This window comes from Eschrichtius robustus, chromosome 1 (genome assembly GCF_028021215.1).
Source record: "Eschrichtius robustus isolate mEscRob2 chromosome 1, mEscRob2.pri, whole genome shotgun sequence".
Classification (NCBI taxonomy): Eukaryota; Metazoa; Chordata; class Mammalia; order Artiodactyla; family Eschrichtiidae; genus Eschrichtius; species Eschrichtius robustus.
Window position 1 is genome coordinate 101169477 of NC_090824.1, and position 23389 is coordinate 101192865.

Consider the following 23389-nt stretch of genomic DNA (forward strand, 5'->3'; position numbering starts at 1 on the left):
GTGTCCTGAAACACCTAAAAAACTCAGCTTAGAGAGCATAGGGCACTTCCACACATGGGCGTATAAATTGGGAAAACTAAAAATCAGCAAGACACAGGCACCCCAAAGTTTAGGGCTGCTCTGCTGACAAGAACCTCCACTGAGTTACACCTTAAATATCCCAGGAAAGAGAAAAATGGATAAAGACGTTGTGGTCCTTATGTACAATGGAATATCACTCAGCCATGAAATCTACGTCATAAGGCTAGTAGCAGCTTGATGAGTGGATTTAGGTACGACGATTCTAAGTGAAATAAGTCAAACAGAAAACGACACTTACCATAAGATATCACTTATAAAGGGAATGTAAAAACCGCTACACTTGAACTGAATTACAAAACAGAACAGAGTCACACGTTTAGAAAACACACTATGGCTGCTTAACGGGAAAGGTGAGGTGGGGTGATGCGTAAAAGAAGGGTTTCAAATTAGCTCAGATACCGTTCCATAAACCCAATATGTAATAGACAAGACCTACTCCTTGCTCAGTGAACTGGACTCAACACCCCCTATTCAACGCCCAAGAATATATCTGACTAGTAAGAATCTTAAAACCTATGTGTTGATATCCCTCTGTAAGTGAGTCAAGTGGGTGTAAAGCGGCCTAAACACAGCAGTGAAAAGCAGCTAAACCCCATTATAAAAATCAACTACTTTTAAAAACCCGTGAAACAAAGACAGTGAAAGAGAGACAAATTCTTACAAAATTCGTTCAGGGGCTGTGATGCCACCTGGATTGACCATATCTAGACCCACTGCTGATTGAGACATATGGGTGAACACTCTTGGGGCTGAGAGGTTTGGTGAGGTTGGGTGAGCAAAAGCAGACCCTTTTAAGTAATACTGCGTGGTACCCATCCCATGGGTCCCAAATCTCCAGGTTCAAGGGCATCTTCCTACATCGAAAACATGCATGAGACACCCAGAAGATGGTACACCGTGTGATCGGGAAAGGTTTCTAAAACGCACCTCATTTCTCATCTCCTTGTGCTCGGGTTCGCCATTCCAGCCGTTTTACTAGCAATCTCCCTCCTTGGAGAATCAGCACCTTTCACCTCCTGTTCCGTCCAGGTTGCCATTTGTCCTGAGGATGAACGGGAAGAGGGCGAAACAATGAGAGACTAGCTCTAGGTGTTGGGACAGGCACAGGTCACTCTATTTTCCCATCAGGAAGAAGAATTAACCACAGGCTCAGCCTGACGCCCGGAACCAGAATAGGGCCTGAAGCAATCCTGCGCTTTTGCGGCCAGCTCCCAAAAAAGCGAGTTGAAAAATGGAGCTCAGGGGCACTGCAATTCAAAAACCTGCAGAGTTATAAATGATAACTCTCGTCCACAAATATATTGAGGGAAGGCAACGAAGAGGATTTGAAAGCAAGGAAGAATTGAAGGAAACTGATTTCAGGAGGTAGATTCGAATCGCCTTTAAAGCACAGGAAAAGCGGCAAAACCTCGACAATGATGCCCTTGGCCAAAAAGGACGTATGCGTTTTCTCCTGAATATATTCAGGAAAAAACGCATACGCCCTTTTTGGCCAACCAAGCAACCTGCAAAGGCAAATCAGCGCTACAAAGAAGTCTCGCTTCCCATCGGTCAAAAGGACCATGCTGAGTAAAGTGTCTAAACCAGAAATGCAGGGCAGGCCATGGAGAAACTGGAGCCTTGCTACGCTGATGGGCGGGATGTAAATTGCCAACAGGCACTCTGGAGAAGTGTACGGTGTGTCCTGAAACACCTAAAAAACTCAGCTTAGAGAGCATAGGGCACTTCCACTCATGGGCGTATAAATTGGGAAAACTAAAAATCAGCAAGACACAGGCACCCCAAAGTTTAGGGCTGCTCTGCTGACAAGAACCTCCACTGAGTTACACCTTAAATATCCCAGGAAAGAGAAAAATGGATAAAGACGTTGTGGTCCTTATGTACAATGGAATATCACTCAGCCATGAAATCAACGTCATAAGGCTAGTAGCAACATGATGAGTGGATTTAGGTACGACGATTCTAAGTGAAATAAGTCAAACAGAAAAAGACACTTATCATAAGATATCACTTATAGAGGGAATGTAAAAACCGCTACACTTGAACTGAATTACAAAACAGAACAGAGTCACACGTTTAGAAAACACACTATGGCTGCTTAACGGGAAAGGTGAGGTGGGGTGATGCGTAAAACAAGGGTTTCAAATTAGCTCAGATACCGTTCCATAAACCCAATATGTAATAGACAAGACCTACTCCTTGCTCAGTGAACTGGACTCAACACCCCCTATTCAACGCCCAAGAATATATCTGACTAGTAAGAATCTTAAAACCTATGTGTTGATATCCCTCTGTAAGTGAGTCAAGTGGGTGTAAAGCGGCGTAAACACAGCAGTGAAAAGCAGCTAAACCCCATTATAAAAATCAACTACTTTTAAAAACCCGTGAAACAAAGACAGTGAAAGAGAGACAAATTCTTACAAAATTCGTTCAGGGGCTGTGATGCCACCTGGATTGACCATATCTAGACCCACTGCTGATTGAGACATAAGGGTGGACACTCTTGCGGCTTAGAGTATTGGTGAGGTTGGGTGAGCAAACACAGACCCTTTAAAGTAATACTGCGGGGTACCCATCCCATGGGTCCCAAATCTCCAGGTTCAAGGGCATCTTCCTACATCGAAAACATGCATGAGAAACCCAGAAGATGGTACACCGTGTGATCGGGAAAGGTTTCCAAAACGCACCTCATTTCTCATCTCCTTGTGCTCGGGTTCGCCATTCCAACCGCTTTACTAGCAATCTCCCTCCTTGGAGAATCAGCACCTTTCACCTCCTGTTCCTTACAGGTAGCCATTTGTCCTGAGGATGAACGGGAAGAGGGGGAACCAATGAGAGACTAGCTCTAGGTGTTAGGACAGGCACAGGTCACTCTATTTTCCCATCAGGAAGAAGAATTAACCACAGGCTCAGCCTGCCCCCCCGGAACCAGAATAGGGCCTGAAGCAATCCTGCGCTTTTGCGGCCTGCTCCCAAAAATGCGAGTTGAAAAACGTACCCCAGGGGCACTGCAATTCACAAACCTGCAGAGTTATCAATGATAACTCTCGTCCACAAATATATTGAGGGAAGGCAACGAAAAGGATTTGAAAGCAAGGCAGAATTGCAGGAAACTGATTTCAGGAGGTAGAATCGAATCGCCTTTAAAGCACAGGAAAAGCGGCAAAACCTCGACAATGATGCCCTTGGCCAAAAAGGGCGTATGCGTTTTTTCCTGAATATATTCAGGAAAAAACGCATACGCACTTTTTGGCCAACCAAGCAACCTGGAAAGGCAAATCAGCGCTACAAAGAAGTCTTGCTTCCCATCGGTCAAAAGGGCCGTGCTGTATAAACTGTCAAAACCAGGAATGCAGGACAGGCCATGAAGAAACGGGAGCCTTCCTACGCTGATGGGCGGGATGTCAATTGCCAACAGCCACTCTGGAGAAGTGTACGGTGTGTCCTGAAACACCTAAAAAACTCAGCTTAGAGAGCATAGGGCACTTCCACTCATGGGCGTATAAATTGGGAAAACTAAAAATCAGCAAGACACAGGCACCCCAAAGTTTAGGGCTGCTCTTCTGACAAGAACCTCCGCTGAGTTACACCTTAAATATCCCAGGAAAGAGAAAAATGGATAAAGACGTTGTGGTCCTTATGTACAATGGAATATCACTCAGCCATGAAATCAACGTCATAAGGCTAGTAGCAACATGATGAGTGGATTTAGGTACGACGATTCTAAGTGAAATAAGTCAAACAGAAAAAGACACTTATCATAAGACATCACTTATAGAGGGAATGTAAAAACCGCTACACTTGAACAGAATTACAAATCAGAACAGCGTCACACGTTTAGAAAACACACTATGGCTGCTTAACGGGAAAGGTGAGCTGGGGTGATGCGTAAAACACGGGTTTCAATTTAGCTCAGATACCGTTCCATAAACCCAATATGTAATAGACAAGACCTACTCCTTGCTCAGTGAACTGGACTCAACACCCCCTATTCAACGCCCAAGAATATATCTGACTAGTAAGAATCTTAAAACCTATGTGTTGATATCCCTCTGTAAGTGAGTCAAGTGGGTGTAAAGCGGCCTAAACACAGCAGTGAAAAGCAGCTAAACCCCATTATAAAAATCAACTACTTTTAAAAACCCGTGACACAAAGACAGTGAAAGAGAGAGAAATTCTTACAAAATTCGTTCAGGGGCTGTGATGCCACCTGGATTGACCATATCTAGACCCACTGCTGATTGAGACATATGGGTGAACACTCTTGGGGCTGAGAGGTTTCGTGAGGTTGGGTGAGCAAAAGCAGACCCTTTTACGTAATACTGCGTGGTACCCATCCCATGGGTCCCAAATCTCCAGGTTCAAGGGCATCTTCCTACATCGAAAACATGCATGAGACACCCAGAAGATGGTACACCGTGTGATCGGGAAAGGTTTCTAAAACGCACCTCATTTCTCATCTCCTTGTGCTCGGGTTCGCCATTCCAGCCGTTTTACTAGCAATCTCCCTCCTTGGAGAATCAGCACCTTTAACCTCCTGTTCCGTCCAGGTTGCCATTTGTCCTGAGGATGAACGGGAAGAGGGCGAAACAATGAGAGACTAGCTCTAGGTGTTGGGACAGGCACAGGTGACTCTATTTTCCCATCAGGAAGAAGAATTAACCACTGGCTCAGCCTGCCCCCCCGGAACCAGAATAGGGCCTGAAGCAATCCTGCGCTTTTGCGGCCTGCTCCCAAAAATGCGAGTTGAAAAACGTAGCCCAGGGGCACTGCAATTCACAAACCTGCAGAGTTATCAATGATAACTCTCGTCCACAAATATATTGAGGGAAGGCAACGAAAAGGATTTGAAAGCAAGGCAGAATTGCAGGAAATTGATTTCAGGAGGTAGAATTGAATCGCCTTTAAAGCACAGGAAAAGCGGCAAAACCTCGACAATGATGCCCTTGGCCAAAAAGGGCGTATGCGTTTTTTCCTGAATATATTCAGGAAAAAACGCATACGCCCTTTTTGGCCAACCAAGCAACCTGGAAAGGCAAATCAGCGCTACAAAGAAGTCTTGCTTCCCATCGGTCAAAAGGGCCGTGCTGTATAAACTGTCAAAACCAGGAATGCAGGACAGGCCATGAAGAAACGGGAGCCTTCCTACGCTGATGGGCGGGATGTCAATTGCCAACAGCCACTCTGGAGAAGTGTACGGTGTGTCCTGAAACACCTAAAAAACTCAGCTTAGAGAGCATAGGGCACTTCCACACATGGGCGTATAAATTGGGAAAACTAAAAATCAGCAAGACACAGGCACCCCAAAGTTTAGGGCTGCTCTGCTGACAAGAACCTCCACTGAGTTACACCTTAAATATCCCAGGAAAGAGAAAAATGGATAAAGACGTTGTGGTCCTTATGTACAATGGAATATCACTCAGCCATGAAATCTACGTCATAAGGCTAGTAGCAGCTTGATGAGTGGATTTAGGTACGACGATTCTAAGTGAAATAAGTCAAACAGAAAACGACACTTACCATAAGATATCACTTATAAAGGGAATGTAAAAACCGCTACACTTGAACTGAATTACAAAACAGAACAGAGTCACACGTTTAGAAAACACACTATGGCTGCTTAACGGGAAAGGTGAGGTGGGGTGATGCGTAAAAGAAGGGTTTCAAATTAGCTCAGATACCGTTCCATAAACCCAATATGTAATAGACAAGACCTACTCCTTGCTCAGTGAACTGGACTCAACACCCCCTATTCAACGCCCAAGAATATATCTGACTAGTAAGAATCTTAAAACCTATGTGTTGATATCCCTCTGTAAGTGAGTCAAGTGGGTGTAAAGCGGCCTAAACACAGCAGTGAAAAGCAGCTAAACCCCATTATAAAAATCAACTACTTTTAAAAACCCGTGAAACAAAGACAGTGAAAGAGAGAGAAATTCTTACAAAATTCGTTCAGGGGCTGTGATGCCACCTGGATTGACCATATCTAGACCCACTGCTGATTGAGACATATGGGTGAACACTCTTGGGGCTGAGAGGTTTGGTGAGGTTGGGTGAGCAAAAGCAGACCCTTTTAAGTAATACTGCGTGGTACCCATCCCATGGGTCCCAAATCTCCAGGTTCAAGGGCATCTTCCTACATCGAAAACATGCATGAGACACCCAGAAGATGGTACACCGTGTGATCGGGAAAGGTTTCTAAAACGCACCTCATTTCTCATCTCCTTGTGCTCGGGTTCGCCATTCCAGCCGTTTTACTAGCAATCTCCCTCCTTGGAGAATCAGCACCTTTAACCTCCTGTTCCGTCCAGGTTGCCATTTGTCCTGAGGATGAACGGGAAGAGGGCGAAACAATGAGAGACTAGCTCTAGGTGTTGGGACAGGCACAGGTCACTCTATTTTCCCATCAGGAAGAAGAATTAACCACAGGCTCAGCCTGACGCCCGGAACCAGAATAGGGCCTGAAGCAATCCTGCGCTTTTGCGGCCAGCTCCCAAAAAAGCGAGTTGAAAAATGGAGCTCAGGGGCACTGCAATTCAAAAACCTGCAGAGTTATAAATGATAACTCTCGTCCACAAATATATTGAGGGAAGGCAACGAAGAGGATTTGAAAGCAAGGAAGAATTGAAGGAAACTGATTTCAGGAGGTAGATTCGAATCGCCTTTAAAGCACAGGAAAAGCGGCAAAACCTCGACAATGATGCCCTTGGACAAAAAGGGCGTATGCGTTTTCTCCTGAATATATTCAGGAAAAAACGCATACGCCCTTTTTGGCCAACCAAGCAACCTGCAAAGGCAAATCAGCGCTACAAAGAAGTCTCACTTCCCATCGGTCAAAAGGACCATGCTGAGTAAAGTGTCTAAACCAGAAATGCAGGGCAGGCCATGGAGAAACTGGAGCCTTGCTACGCTGATGGGCGGGATGTAAATTGCCAACAGGCACTCTGGAGAAGTGTACGGTGTGTCCTGAAACACCTAAAAAACTCAGCTTAGAGAGCATAGGGCACTTCCACTCATGGGCGTATAAATTGGGAAAACTAAAAATCAGCAAGACACAGGCACCCCAAAGTTTAGGGCTGCTCTTCTGACAAGAACCTCCACTGAGTTACACCTTAAATATCCCAGGAAAGAGAAAAATGGATAAAGACGTTGTGGTCCTTATGTACAATGGAATATCACTCAGCCATGAAATCAACGTCATAAGGCTAGTAGCAACATGATGAGTGGATTTAGGTACGACGATTCTAAGTGAAATAAGTCAAACAGAAAAAGACACTTATCATAAGATATCACTTATAGAGGGAATGTAAAAACCGCTACACTTGACCTGAATTACAAATCAGAACAGCGTCACACGTTTAGAAAACACACTATGGCTGCTTAACGGGAAAGGTGAGCTGGGGTGATGCGTAAAACAAGGGTTTCAATTTAGCTCAGATACCGTTCCATAAACCCAATATGTAATAGACAAGACCTACTCCTTGCTCAGTGAACTGGACTCAACACCCCCTATTCAACGCCCAAGAATATATCTGACTAGTAAGAATCTTAAAACCTATGTGTTGATATCCCTCTGTAAGTGAGTCAAGTGGGTGTAAAGCGGCCTAAACACAGCAGTGAAAAGCAGCTAAACCCCATTATAAAAATCAACTACTTTTAAAAACCCGTGAAACAAAGACAGTGAAAGAGAGAGAAATTCTTACAAAATTCGTTCAGGGGCTGTGATGCCACCTGGATTGACCATATCTAGACCCACTGCTGATTGAGACATATGGGTGAACACTCTTGGGGCTGAGAGGTTTCGTGAGGTTGGGTGAGCAAAAGCAGACCCTTTTAAGTAATACTGCGTGGTACCCATCCCATGGGTCCCAAATCTCCAGGTTCAAGGGCATCTTCCTACATCGAAAACATGCATGAGACACCCAGAAGATGGTACACCGTGTGATCGGGAAAGGTTTCTAAAACGCACCTCATTTCTCATCTCCTTGTGCTCGGGTTCGCCATTCCAGCCGTTTTACTAGCAATCTCCCTCCTTGGAGAATCAGCACCTTTAACCTCCTGTTCCGTCCAGGTTGCCATTTGTCCTGAGGATGAACGGGAAGAGGGCGAAACAATGAGAGACTAGCTCTAGGTGTTGGGACAGGCACAGGTCACTCTATTTTCCCATCAGGAAGAAGAATTAACCACAGGCTCAGCCTGCCGCCCGGAACCAGAATAGGGCCTGAAGCAATCCTGCACTTTTGTGGCCAGCTCCCAAAAAAGCGAGTTGAAATATGGAGCTCAGGGGCACTGCAATTCACAAACCTGCCGAGTTATAAATGATAACTCTCGTCCACAAATATATTGAGGGAAGGCAATGAAGAGGATTTGAAAGCAAAGAAGAATTGAAGGAAACTGATTTTAGGAGGTAGATTCGAATCGCCTTTAAAGCACAGGAAAAGCGGCAAAACCTCGACAATGATGCCCTTGGCCAAAAAGGGCGTATGCGTTTTCTCCTGAATATATTCAGGAAAAAACGCATACGCCCTTTTTGGCCAACCAAGCAACCTGCAAACGCAAATCAGCGCTACAAAGAAGTCTCGCTTCCCATCGGTCAAAAGGACCATGCTGAGTAAAGTGTCTAAACCAGAAATGCAGGGCAGGCCATGGAGAAACTGGAGCCTTGCTACGCTGATGGGCGGGATGTAAATTGCCAACAGGCACTCTGGAGAAGTGTACGGTGTGTCCTGAAACACCTAAAAAACTCAGCTTAGAGAGCATAGGGCACTTCCACTCATGGGCGTATAAATTGGGAAAACTAAAAATCAGCAAGACACAGGCACCCCAAAGTTTAGGGCTGCTCTGCTGACAAGAACCTCCACTGAGTTACACCTTAAATATCCCAGGAAAGAGAAAAATGGATAAAGACGTTGTGGTCCTTATGTACAATGGAATATCACTCAGCCATGAAATCAACGTCATAAGGCTAGTAGCAACATGATGAGTGGATTTAGGTACGACGATTCTAAGTGAAATAAGTCAAACAGAAAAAGACACTTATCATAAGATATCACTTATAGAGGGAATGTAAAAACCGCTACACTTGAACTGAATTACGAAACAGAACAGAGTCACACGTTTAGAAAACACACTATGGCTGCTTAACGGGAAAGGTGAGGTGGGGTGATGCGTAAAACAAGGGTTTCAAATTAGCTCAGATACCGTTCCATAAACCCAATATGTAATAGACAAGACCTACTCCTTGCTCAGTGAACTGGACTCAACACCCCCTATTCAACGCCCAAGAATATATCTGACTAGTAAGAATCTTAAAACCTATGTGTTGATATCCCTCTGTAAGTGAGTCAAGTGGGTGTAAAGCGGCCTAAACACAGCAGTGAAAAGCAGCTAAACCCCATTATAAAAATCAACTACTTTTAAAAACCCGTGAAACAAAGACAGTGAAAGAGAGAGAAATTCTTACAAAATTCGTTCAGGGGCTGTGATGCCACCTGGATTGACCATATCTAGACCCACTGCTGATTGAGACATATGGGTGAACACTCTTGGGGCTGAGAGGTTTCGTGAGGTTGGGTGAGCAAAAGCAGACCCTTTTAAGTAATACTGCGTGGTACCCATCCCATGGGTCCCAAATCTCCAGGTTCAAGGGCATCTTCCTACATCGAAAACATGCATGAGACACCCAGAAGATGGTACACCGTGTGATCGGGAAAGGTTTCTAAAACGCACCTCATTTCTCATCTCCTTGTGCTCGGGTTCGCCATTCCAGCCGTTTTACTAGCAATCTCCCTCCTTGGAGAATCAGCACCTTTAACCTCCTGTTCCGTCCAGGTTGCCATTTGTCCTGAGGATGAACGGGAAGAGGGCGAAACAATGAGAGACTAGCTCTAGGTGTTGGGACAGGCACAGGTCACTCTATTTTCCCATCAGGAAGAAGAATTAACCACAGGCTCAGCCTGCCGCCCGGAACCAGAATAGGGCCTGAAGCAATCCTGCACTTTTGTGGCCAGCTCCCAAAAAAGCGAGTTGAAATATGGAGCTCAGGGGCACTGCAATTCACAAACCTGCCGAGTTATAAATGATAACTCTCGTCCACAAATATATTGAGGGAAGGCAATGAAGAGGATTTGAAAGCAAAGAAGAATTGAAGGAAACTGATTTTAGGAGGTAGATTCGAATCGCCTTTAAAGCACAGGAAAAGCGGCAAAACCTCGACAATGATGCCCTTGGCCAAAAAGGGCGTATGCGTTTTCTCCTGAATATATTCAGGAAAAAACGCATACGCACTTTTTGGCCAACCAAGCAACCTGCAAACGCAAATCAGCGCTACAAAGAAGTCTCGCTTCCCATCGGTCAAAAGGACCATGCTGAGTAAAGTGTCTAAACCAGAAATGCAGGGCAGGCCATGGAGAAACTGGAGCCTTGCTACGCTGATGGGCGGGATGTAAATTGCCAACAGGCACTCTGGAGAAGTGTACGGTGTGTCCTGAAACACCTAAAAAACTCAGCTTAGAGAGCATAGGGCACTTCCACTCATGGGCGTATAAATTGGGAAAACTAAAAATCAGCAAGACACAGGCACCCCAAAGTTTAGGGCTGCTCTGCTGACAAGAACCTCCACTGAGTTACACCTTAAATATCCCAGGAAAGAGAAAAATGGATAAAGACGTTGTGGTCCTTATGTACAATGGAATATCACTCAGCCATGAAATCAACGTCATAAGGCTAGTAGCAACATGATGAGTGGATTTAGGTACGACGATTCTAAGTGAAATAAGTCAAACAGAAAAAGACACTTATCATAAGATATCACTTATAGAGGGAATGTAAAAACCGCTACACTTGAACTGAATTACGAAACAGAACAGAGTCACACGTTTAGAAAACACACTATGGCTGCTTAACGGGAAAGGTGAGGTGGGGTGATGCGTAAAACAAGGGTTTCAAATTAGCTCAGATACCGTTCCATAAACCCAATATGTAATAGACAAGACCTACTCCTTGCTCAGTGAACTGGACTCAACACCCCCTATTCAACGCCCAAGAATATATCTGACTAGTAAGAATCTTAAAACCTATGTGTTGATATCCCTCTGTAAGTGAGTCAAGTGGGTGTAAAGCGGCCTAAACACAGCAGTGAAAAGCAGCTAAACCCCATTATAAAAATCAACTACTTTTAAAAACCCGTGAAACAAAGACAGTGAAAGAGAGACAAATTCTTACAAAATTCGTTCAGGGGCTGTGATGCCACCTGGATTGACCATATCTAGACCCACTGCTGATTGAGACATAAGGGTGGACACTCTTGCGGCTTAGAGTATTGGTGAGGTTGGGTGAGCAAACACAGACCCTTTAAAGTAATACTGCGGGGTACCCATCCCATGGGTCCCAAATCTCCAGGTTCAAGGGCATCTTCCTACATCGAAAACATGCATGAGAAACCCAGAAGATGGTACACCGTGTGATCGGGAAAGGTTTCCAAAACGCACCTCATTTCTCATCTCCTTGTGCTCGGGTTCGCCATTCCAGCCGTTTTACTAGCAATCTCCCTCCTTGGAGAATCAGCACCTTTCACCTCCTGTTCCGTACAGGTAGCCATTTGTCCTGAGGATGAACGGGAAGAGGGGGAACCAATGAGAGACTAGCTCTAGGTGTTGGGACAGGCACAGGTCACTCTATTTTCCCATCAGGAAGAAGAATTAACCACAGGCTCAGCCTGCCCCCCCGGAACCAGAATAGGGCCTGAAGCAATCCTGCGCTTTTGCGGCCTGCTCCCAAAAATGCGAGTTGAAAAACGTAGCCCAGGGGCACTGCAATTCACAAACCTGCAGAGTTATCAATGATAACTCTCGTCCACAAATATATTGAGGGAAGGCAACGAAAAGGATTTGAAAGCAAGGCAGAATTGCAGGAAACTGATTTCAGGAGGTAGAATCGAATCGCCTTTAAAGCACAGGAAAAGCGGCAAAACCTCGACAATGATGCCCTTGGCCAAAAAGGGCGTATGCGTTTTTTCCTGAATATATTCAGGAAAAAACGCATACGCCCTTTTTGGCCAACCAAGCAACCTGGAAAGGCAAATCAGCGCTACAAAGAAGTCTTGCTTCCCATCGGTCAAAAGGGCCGTGCTGTATAAACTGTCAAAACCAGGAATGCAGGACAGGCCATGAAGAAACGGGAGCCTTCCTACGCTGATGGGCGGGATGTCAATTGCCAACAGCCACTCTGGAGAAGTGTACGGTGTGTCCTGAAACACCTAAAAAACTCAGCTTAGAGAGCATAGGGCACTTCCACACATGGGCGTATAAATTGGGAAAACTAAAAATCAGCAAGACACAGGCACCCCAAAGTTTAGGGCTGCTCTGCTGACAAGAACCTCCACTGAGTTACACCTTAAATATCCCAGGAAAGAGAAAAATGGATAAAGACGTTGTGGTCCTTATGTACAATGGAATATCACTCAGCCATGAAATCTACGTCATAAGGCTAGTAGCAGCTTGATGAGTGGATTTAGGTACGACGATTCTAAGTGAAATAAGTCAAACAGAAAACGACACTTACCATAAGATATCACTTATAAAGGGAATGTAAAAACCGCTACACTTGAACTGAATTACAAAACAGAACAGAGTCACACGTTTAGAAAACACACTATGGCTGCTTAACGGGAAAGGTGAGGTGGGGTGATGCGTAAAAGAAGGGTTTCAAATTAGCTCAGATACCGTTCCATAAACCCAATATGTAATAGACAAGACCTACTCCTTGCTCAGTGAACTGGACTCAACACCCCCTATTCAACGCCCAAGAATATATCTGACTAGTAAGAATCTTAAAACCTATGTGTTGATATCCCTCTGTAAGTGAGTCAAGTGGGTGTAAAGCGGCCTAAACACAGCAGTGAAAAGCAGCTAAACCCCATTATAAAAATCAACTACTTTTAAAAACCCGTGAAACAAAGACAGTGAAAGAGAGAGAAATTCTTACAAAATTCGTTCAGGGGCTGTGATGCCACCTGGATTGACCATATCTAGACCCACTGCTGATTGAGACATATGGGTGAACACTCTTGGGGCTGAGAGGTTTGGTGAGGTTGGGTGAGCAAAAGCAGACCCTTTTAAGTAATACTGCGTGGTACCCATCCCATGGGTCCCAAATCTCCAGGTTCAAGGGCATCTTCCTACATCGAAAACATGCATGAGACACCCAGAAGATGGTACACCGTGTGATCGGGAAAGGTTTCTAAAACGCACCTCATTTCTCATCTCCTTGTGCTCGGGTTCGCCATTCCAGCCGTTTTACTAGCAATCTCCCTCCTTGGAGAATCAGCACCTTTAACCTCCTGTTCCGTCCAGGTTGCCATTTGTCCTGAGGATGAACGGGAAGAGGGCGAAACAATGAGAGACTAGCTCTAGGTGTTGGGACAGGCACAGGTCACTCTATTTTCCCATCAGGAAGAAGAATTAACCACAGGCTCAGCCTGACGCCCGGAACCAGAATAGGGCCTGAAGCAATCCTGCGCTTTTGCGGCCAGCTCCCAAAAAAGCGAGTTGAAAAATGGAGCTCAGGGGCACTGCAATTCAAAAACCTGCAGAGTTATAAATGATAACTCTCGTCCACAAATATATTGAGGGAAGGCAACGAAGAGGATTTGAAAGCAAGGAAGAATTGAAGGAAACTGATTTCAGGAGGTAGATTCGAATCGCCTTTAAAGCACAGGAAAAGCGGCAAAACCTCGACAATGATGCCCTTGGCCAAAAAGGGCGTATGCGTTTTCTCCTGAATATATTCAGGAAAAAACGCATACGCCCTTTTTGGCCAACCAAGCAACCTGCAAAGGCAAATCAGCGCTACAAAGAAGTCTCACTTCCCATCGGTCAAAAGGACCATGCTGAGTAAAGTGTCTAAACCAGAAATGCAGGGCAGGCCATGGAGAAACTGGAGCCTTGCTACGCTGATGGGCGGGATGTAAATTGCCGACAGGCACTCTGGAGAAGTGTACGGTGTGTCCTGAAACACCTAAAAAACTCAGCTTAAAGAGCATAGGGCACTTCCACTCATGGGCGTATAAATTGGGAAAACTAAAAATCAGCAAGACACAGGCACCCCAAAGTTTAGGGCTGCTCTTCTGACAAGAACCTCCACTGAGTTACACCTTAAATATCCCAGGAAAGAGAAAAATGGATAAAGACGTTGTGGTCCTTATGTACAATGGAATATCACTCAGCCATGAAATCAACGTCATAAGGCTAGTAGCAACATGATGAGTGGATTTAGGTACGACGATTCTAAGTGAAATAAGTCAAACAGAAAAAGACACTTATCATAAGATATCACTTATAGAGGGAATGTAAAAACCGCTACACTTGAACTGAATTACAAAACAGAACAGAGTCACACGTTTAGAAAACACACTATGGCTGCTTAACGGGAAAGGTGAGGTGGGGTGATGCGTAAAACAAGGGTTTCAAATTAGCTCAGATACCGTTCCATAAACCCAATATGTAATAGACAAGACCTACTCCTTGCTCAGTGAACTGGACTCAACACCCCCTATTCAACGCCCAAGAATATATCTGACTAGTAAGAATCTTAAAACCTATGTGTTGATATCCCTCTGTAAGTGAGTCAAGTGGGTGTAAAGCGGCCTAAACACAGCAGTGAAAAGCAGCTAAACCCCATTATAAAAATCAACTACTTTTAAAAACCCGTGAAACAAAGACAGTGAAAGAGAGACAAATTCTTACAAAATTCGTTCAGGGGCTGTGATGCCACCTGGATTGACCATATCTAGACCCACTGCTGATTGAGACATAAGGGTGGACACTCTTGCGGCTTAGAGTATTGGTGAGGTTGGGTGAGCAAACACAGACCCTTTAAAGTAATACTGCGGGGTACCCATCCCATGGGTCCCAAATCTCCAGGTTCAAGGGCATCTTCCTACATCGAAAACATGCATGAGAAACCCAGAAGATGGTACACCGTGTGATCGGGAAAGGTTTCCAAAACGCACCTCATTTCTCATCTCCTTGTGCTCGGGTTCGCCATTCCAACCGCTTTACTAGCAATCTCCCTCCTTGGAGAATCAGCACCTTTCACCTCCTGTTCCGTACAGGTAGCCATTTGTCCTGAGGATGAACGGGAAGAGGGGGAACCAATGAGAGACTAGCTCTAGGTGTTGGGACAGGCACAGGTCACTCTATTTTCCCATCAGGAAGAAGAATTAACCACAGGCTCAGCCTGCCCCCCCGGAACCAGAATAGGGCCTGAAGCAATCCTGCACTTTTGCGGCCTGCTCCCAAAAATGCGAGTTGAAAAACGTACCCCAGGGGCACTGCAATTCACAAACCTGCAGAGTTATCAATGATAACTCTCGTCCACAAATATATTGAGGGAAGGCAACGAAAAGGATTTGAAAGCAAGGCAGAATTGCAGGAAACTGATTTCAGGAGGTAGAATCGAATCGCCTTTAAAGCACAGGAAAAGCGGCAAAACCTCGACAATGATGCCCTTGGCCAAAAAGGGCGTATGCGTTTTTTCCTGAATATATTCAGGAAAAAACGCATACGCCCTTTTTGGCCAACCAAGCAACCTGGAAAGGCAAATCAGCGCTACAAAGAAGTCTTGCTTCCCATCGGTCAAAAGGGCCGTGCTGTATAAACTGTCAAAACCAGGAATGCAGGACAGGCCATGAAGAAACGGGAGCCTTCCTACGCTGATGGGCGGGATGTCAATTGCCAACAGCCACTCTGGAGAAGTGTACGGTGTGTCCTGAAACACCTAAAAAACTCAGCTTAGAGAGCATAGGGCACTTCCACTCATGGGCGTATAAATTGGGAAAACTAAAAATCAGCAAGACACAGGCACCCCAAAGTTTAGGGCTGCTCTTCTGACAAGAACCTCCACTGAGTTACACCTTAAATATCCCAGGAAAGAGAAAAATGGATAAAGACGTTGTGGTCCTTATGTACAATGGAATATCACTCAGCCATGAAATCAACGTCATAAGGCTAGTAGCAACATGATGAGTGGATTTAGGTACGACGATTCTAAGTGAAATAAGTCAAACAGAAAAAGACACTTATCATAAGATATCACTTATAGAGGGAATGTAAAAACCGCTACACTTGACCTGAATTACAAATCAGAACAGCGTCACACGTTTAGAAAACACACTATGGCTGCTTAACGGGAAAGGTGAGCTGGGGTGATGCGTAAAACAAGGGTTTCAATTTAGCTCAGATACCGTTCCATAAACCCAATATGTAATAGACAAGACCTACTCCTTGCTCAGTGAACTGGACTCAACACCCCCTATTCAACGCCCAAGAATATATCTGACTAGTAAGAATCTTAAAACCTATGTGTTGATATCCCTCTGTAAGTGAGTCAAGTGGGTGTAAAGCGGCCTAAACACAGCAGTGAAAAGCAGCTAAACCCCATTATAAAAATCAACTACTTTTAAAAACCCGTGAAACAAAGACAGTGAAAGAGAGAGAAATTCTTACAAAATTCGTTCAGGGGCTGTGATGCCACCTGGATTGACCATATCTAGACCCACTGCTGATTGAGACATATGGGTGAACACTCTTGGGGCTGAGAGGTTTCGTGAGGTTGGGTGAGCAAAAGCAGACCCTTTTAAGTAATACTGCGTGGTACCCATCCCATGGGTCCCAAATCTCCAGGTTCAAGGGCATCTTCCTACATCGAAAACATGCATGAGACACCCAGAAGATGGTACACCGTGTGATCGGGAAAGGTTTCTAAAACGCACCTCATTTCTCATCTCCTTGTGCTCGGGTTCGCCATTCCAGCCGTTTTACTAGCAATCTCCCTCCTTGGAGAATCAGCACCTTTAACCTCCTGTTCCGTCCAGGTTGCCATTTGTCCTGAGGATGAACGGGAAGAGGGCGAAACAATGAGAGACTAGCTCTAGGTGTTGGGACAGGCACAGGTCACTCTATTTTCCCATCAGGAAGAAGAATTAACCACAGGCTCAGCCTGCCGCCCGGAACCAGAATAGGGCCTGAAGCAATCCTGCACTTTTGTGGCCAGCTCCCAAAAAAGCGAGTTGAAATATGGAGCTCAGGGGCACTGCAATTCACAAACCTGCCGAGTTATAAATGATAACTCTCGTCCACAAATATATTGAGGGAAGGCAATGAAGAGGATTTGAAAGCAAAGAAGAATTGAAGGAAACTGATTTTAGGAGGTAGATTCGAATCGCCTTTAAAGCACAGGAAAAGCGGCAAAACCTCGACAATGATGCCCTTGGCCAAAAAGGGCGTATGCGTTTTCTCCTGAATATATTCAGGAAAAAACGCATACGCCCTTTTTGGCCAACCAAGCAACCTGCAAACGCAAATCAGCGCTACAAAGAAGTCTCGCTTCCCATCGGTCAAAAGGACCATGCTGAGTAAAGTGTCTAAACCAGAAATGCAGGGCAGGCCATGGAGAAACTGGAGCCTTGCTACGCTGATGGGCGGGATGTAAATTGCCAACAGGCACTCTGGAGAAGTGTACGGTGTGTCCTGAAACACCTAAAAAACTCAGCTTAGAGAGCATAGGGCACTTCCACTCATGGGCGTATAAATTGGGAAAACTAAAAATCAGCAAGACACAGGCACCCCAAAGTTTAGGGCTGCTCTGCTGACAAGAACCTCCACTGAGTTACACCTTAAATATCCCAGGAAAGAGAAAAATGGATAAAGACGTTGTGGTCCTTATGTACAATGGAATATCACTCAGCCATGAAATCAACGTCATAAGGCTAGTAGCAACATGATGAGTGGATTTAGGTACGACGATTCTAAGTGAAATAAGTCAAACAGAAAAAGACACTTATCATAAGATATCACTTATAGAGGGAATGTAAAAACCGCTACACTTGAACTGAATTACGAAACAGAACAGAGTCACACGTTTAGAAAACACACTATGGCTGCTTAACGGGAAAGGTGAGGTGGGGTGATGCGTAAAACAAGGGTTTCAAATTAGCTCAGATACCGTTCCATAAACCCAATATGTAATAGACAAGACCTACTCCTTGCTCAGTGAACTGGACTCAACACCCCCTATTCAACGCCCAAGAATATATCTGACTAGTAAGAATCTTAAAACCTATGTGTTGATATCCCTCTGTAAGTGAGTCAAGTGGGTGTAAAGCGGCCTAAACACAGCAGTGAAAAGCAGCTAAACCCCATTATAAAAATCAACTACTTTTAAAAACCCGTGAAACAAAGACAGTGAAAGAGAGACAAATTCTTACAAAATTCGTTCAGGGGCTGTGATGCCACCTGGATTGACCATATCTAGACCCACTGCTGATTGAGACATAAGGGTGGACACTCTTGCGGCTTAGAATATTGGTGAGGTTGGGTGAGCAAACACAGACCCTTTAAAGTAATACTGCGGGGTACCCATCCCATGGGTCCCAAATCTCCAGGTTCAAGGGCATCTTCCTACATCGAAAACATGCATGAGAAACCCAGAAGATGGTACACCGTGTGATCGGGAAAGGTTTCCAAAACGCACCTCATTTCTCATCTCCTTGTGCTCGGGTTCGCCATTCCAGCCGTTTTACTAGCAATCTCCCTCCTTGGAGAATCAGCACCTTTCACCTCCTGTTCCGTACAGGTAGCCATTTGTCCTGAGGATGAACGGGAAGAGGGGGAACCAATGAGAGACTAGCTCTAGGTGTTGGGACAGGCACAGGTCACTCTATTTTCCCATCAGGAAGAAGAATTAACCACAGGCTCAGCCTGCCCCCCCGGAACCAGAATAGGGCCTGAAGCAATCCTGCGCTTTTGCGGCCTGCTCCCAAAAATGCGAGTTGAAAAACGTAGCCCAGGGGCACTGCAATTCACAAACCTGCAGAGTTATCAATGATAACTCTCGTCCACAAATATATTGAGGGAAGGCAACGAAAAGGATTTGAAAGCAAGGCAGAATTGCAGGAAACTGATTTCAGGAGGTAGAATCGAATCGCCTTTAAAGCACAGGAAAAGCGGCAAAACCTCGACAATGATGCCCTTGGACAAAAAGGGCGTATGCGTTTTTTCCTGAATATATTCAGGAAAAAACGCATACGCCCTTTTTGGCCAACCAAGCAACCTGGAAAGGCAAATCAGCGCTACAAAGAAGTCTTGCTTCCCATCGGTCAAAAGGGCCGTGCTGTATAAACTGTCAAAACCAGGAATGCAGGACAGGCCATGAAGAAACGGGAGCCTTCCTACGCTGATGGGCGGGATGTCAATTGCCAACAGCCACTCTGGAGAAGTGTACGGTGTGTCCTGAAACACCTAAAAAACTCAGCTTAGAGAGCATAGGGCACTTCCACACATGGGCGTATAAATTGGGAAAACTAAAAATCAGCAAGACACAGGCACCCCAAAGTTTAGGGCTGCTCTGCTGACAAGAACCTCCACTGAGTTACACCTTAAATATCCCAGGAAAGAGAAAAATGGATAAAGACGTTGTGGTCCTTATGTACAATGGAATATCACTCAGCCATGAAATCTACGTCATAAGGCTAGTAGCAGCTTGATGAGTGGATTTAGGTACGACGATTCTAAGTGAAATAAGTCAAACAGAAAACGACACTTACCATAAGATATCACTTATAAAGGGAATGTAAAAACCGCTACACTTGAACTGAATTACAAATCAGAACAGCGTCACACGTTTAGAAAACACACTATGGCTGCTTAACGGGAAAGGTGAGCTGGGGTGATGCGTAAAACACGGGTTTCAATTTAGCTCAGATACCGTTCCATAAACCCAATATGTAATAGACAAGACCTACTCCTTGCTCAGTGAACTGGACTCAACACCCCCTATTCAACGCCCAAGAATATATCTGACTAGTAAGAATCTTAAAACCTATGTGTTGATATCCCTCTGTAAGTGAGTCAAGTGGGTGTAAAGCGGCCTAAACACAGCAGTGAAAAGCAGCTAAACCCCATTATAAAAATCAACTACTTTTAAAAACCCGTGAAACAAAGACAGTGAAAGAGAGAGAAATTCTTACAAAATTCGTTCAGGGGCTGTGATGCCACCTGGATTGACCATATCTAGACCCACTGCTGATTGAGACATATGGGTGAACACTCTTGGGGCTGAGAGGTTTCGTGAGGTTGGGTGAGCAAAAGCAGACCCTTTTAAGTAATACTGCGTGGTACCCATCCCATGGGTCCCAAATCTCCAGGTTCAAGGGCATCTTCCTACATCGAAAACATGCATGAGACACCCAGAAGATGGTACACCGTGTGATCGGGAAAGGTTTCTAAAACGCACCTCATTTCTCATCTCCTTGTGCTCGGGTTCGCCATTCCAGCCGTTTTACTAGCAATCTCCCTCCTTGGAGAATCAGCACCTTTAACCTCCTGTTCCGTCCAGGTTGCCATTTGTCCTGAGGATGAACGGGAAGAGGGCGAAACAATGAGAGACTAGCTCTAGGTGTTGGGACAGGCACAGGTGACTCTATTTTCCCATCAGGAAGAAGAATTAACCACAGGCTCAGCCTGCCCCCCCGGAACCAGAATAGGGCCTGAAGCAATCCTGCGCTTTTGCGGCCTGCTCCCAAAAATGCGAGTTGAAAAACGTACCCCAGGGGCACTGCAATTCACAAACCTGCAGAGTTATCAATGATAACTCTCGTCCACAAATATATTGAGGGAAGGCAACGAAAAGGATTTGAAAGCAAGGCAGAATTGCAGGAAACTGATTTCAGGAGGTAGAATCGAATCGCCTTTAAAGCACAGGAAAAGCGGCAAAACCTCGACAATGATGCCCTTGGCCAAAAAGGGCGTATGCGTTTTTTCCTGAATATATTCAGGAAAAAACGCATACGCCCTTTTTGGCCAACCAAGCAACCTGGAAAGGCAAATCAGCGCTACAAAGAAGTCTTGCTTCCCATCGGTCAAAAGGGCCGTGCTGTATAAACTGTCAAAACCAGGAATGCAGGACAGGCCATGAAGAAACGGGAGCCTTCCTACGCTGATGGGCGGGATGTCAATTGCCAACAGCCACTCTGGAGAAGTGTACGGTGTGTCCTGAAACACCTAAAAAACTCAGCTTAGAGAGCATAGGGCACTTCCACACATGGGCGTATAAATTGGGAAAACTAAAAATCAGCAAGACACAGGCACCCCAAAGTTTAGGGCTGCTCTGCTGACAAGAACCTCCACTGAGTTACACCTTAAATATCCCAGGAAAGAGAAAAATGGATAAAGACATTGTGGTCCTTATGTACAATGGAATATCACTCAGCCATGAAATCTACGTCATAAGGCTAGTAGCAGCTTGATGAGTGGATTTAGGTACGACGATTCTAAGTGAAATAAGTCAAACAGAAAACGACACTTACCATAAGATATCACTTATAAAGGGAATGTAAAAACCGCTACACTTGAACTGAATTACAAAACAGAACAGAGTCACACGTTTAGAAAACACACTATGGCTGCTTAACGGGAAAGGTGAGGTGGGGTGATGCGTAAAAGAAGGGTTTCAAATTAGCTCAGATACCGTTCCATAAACCCAATATGTAATAGACAAGACCTACTCCTTGCTCAGTGAACTGGACTCAACACCCCCTATTCAACACCCAAGAATATATCTGACTAGTAAGAATCTTAAAACCTATGTGTTGATATCCCTCTGTAAGTGAGTCAAGTGGGTGTAAAGCGGCCTAAACACAGCAGTGAAAAGCAGCTAAACCCCATTATAAAAATCAACTACTTTTAAAAACCCGTGAAACAAAGACAGTGAAAGAGAGACAAATTCTTACAAAATTCGTTCAGGGGCTGTGATGCCACCTGGATTGACCATATCTAGACCCACTGCTGATTGAGACATATGGGTGAACACTCTTGGGGCTGAGAGGTTTGGTGAGGTTGGGTGAGCAAAAGCAGACCCTTTTAAGTAATACTGCGTGGTACCCATCCCATGGGTCCCAAATCTCCAGGTTCAAGGGCATCTTCCTACATCGAAAACATGCATGAGACACCCAGAAGATGGTACACCGTGTGATCGGGAAAGGTTTCTAAAACGCACCTCATTTCTCATCTCCTTGTGCTCGGGTTCGCCATTCCAGCCGTTTTACTAGCAATCTCCCTCCTTGGAGAATCAGCACCTTTAACCTCCTGTTCCGTCCAGGTTGCCATTTGTCCTGAGGATGAACGGGAAGAGGGCGAAACAATGAGAGACTAGCTCTAGGTGTTGGGACAGGCACAGGTGACTCTATTTTCCCATCAGGAAGAAGAATTAACCACAGGCTCAGCCTGCCCCCCCGGAACCAGAATAGGGCCTGAAGCAATCCTGCGCTTTTGCGGCCTGCTCCCAAAAATGCGAGTTGAAAAACGTAGCCCAGGGGCACTGCAATTCACAAACCTGCAGAGTTATCAATGATAACTCTCGTCCACAAATATATTGAGGGAAGGCAACGAAAAGGATTTGAAAGCAAGGCAGAATTGCAGGAAACTGATTTCAGGAGGTAGAATCGAATCGCCTTTAAAGCACAGGAAAAGCGGCAAAACCTCGACAATGATGCCCTTGGCCAAAAAGGGCGTATGCGTTTTTTCCTGAATATATTCAGGAAAAAACGCATACGCCCTTTTTGGCCAACCAAGCAACCTGGAAAGGCAAATCAGCGCTACAAAGAAGTCTTGCTTCCCATCGGTCAAAAGGGCCGTGCTGTATAAACTGTCAAAACCAGGAATGCAGGACAGGCCATGAAGAAACGGGAGCCTTCCTACGCTGATGGGCGGGATGTCAATTGCCAACAGCCACTCTGGAGAAGTGTACGGTGTGTCCTGAAACACCTAAAAAACTCAGCTTAGAGAGCATAGGGCACTTCCACACATGGGCGTATAAATTGGGAAAACTAAAAATCAGCAAGACACAGGCACCCCAAAGTTTAGGGCTGCTCTGCTGACAAGAACCTCCACTGAGTTACACCTTAAATATCCCAGGAAAGAGAAAAATGGATAAAGACGTTGTGGTCCTTATGTACAATGGAATATCACTCAGCCATGAAATCTACGTCATAAGGCTAGTAGCAGCTTGATGAGTGGATTTAGGTACGACGATTCTAAGTGAAATAAGTCAAACAGAAAACGACACTTACCATAAGATATCACTTATAAAGGGAATGTAAAAACCGCTACACTTGAACTGAATTACAAAACAGAACAGAGTCACACGTTTAGAAAACACACTATGGCTGCTTAACGGGAAAGGTGAGGTGGGGTGATGCGTAAAAGAAGGGTTTCAAATTAGCTCAGATACCGTTCCATAAACCCAATATGTA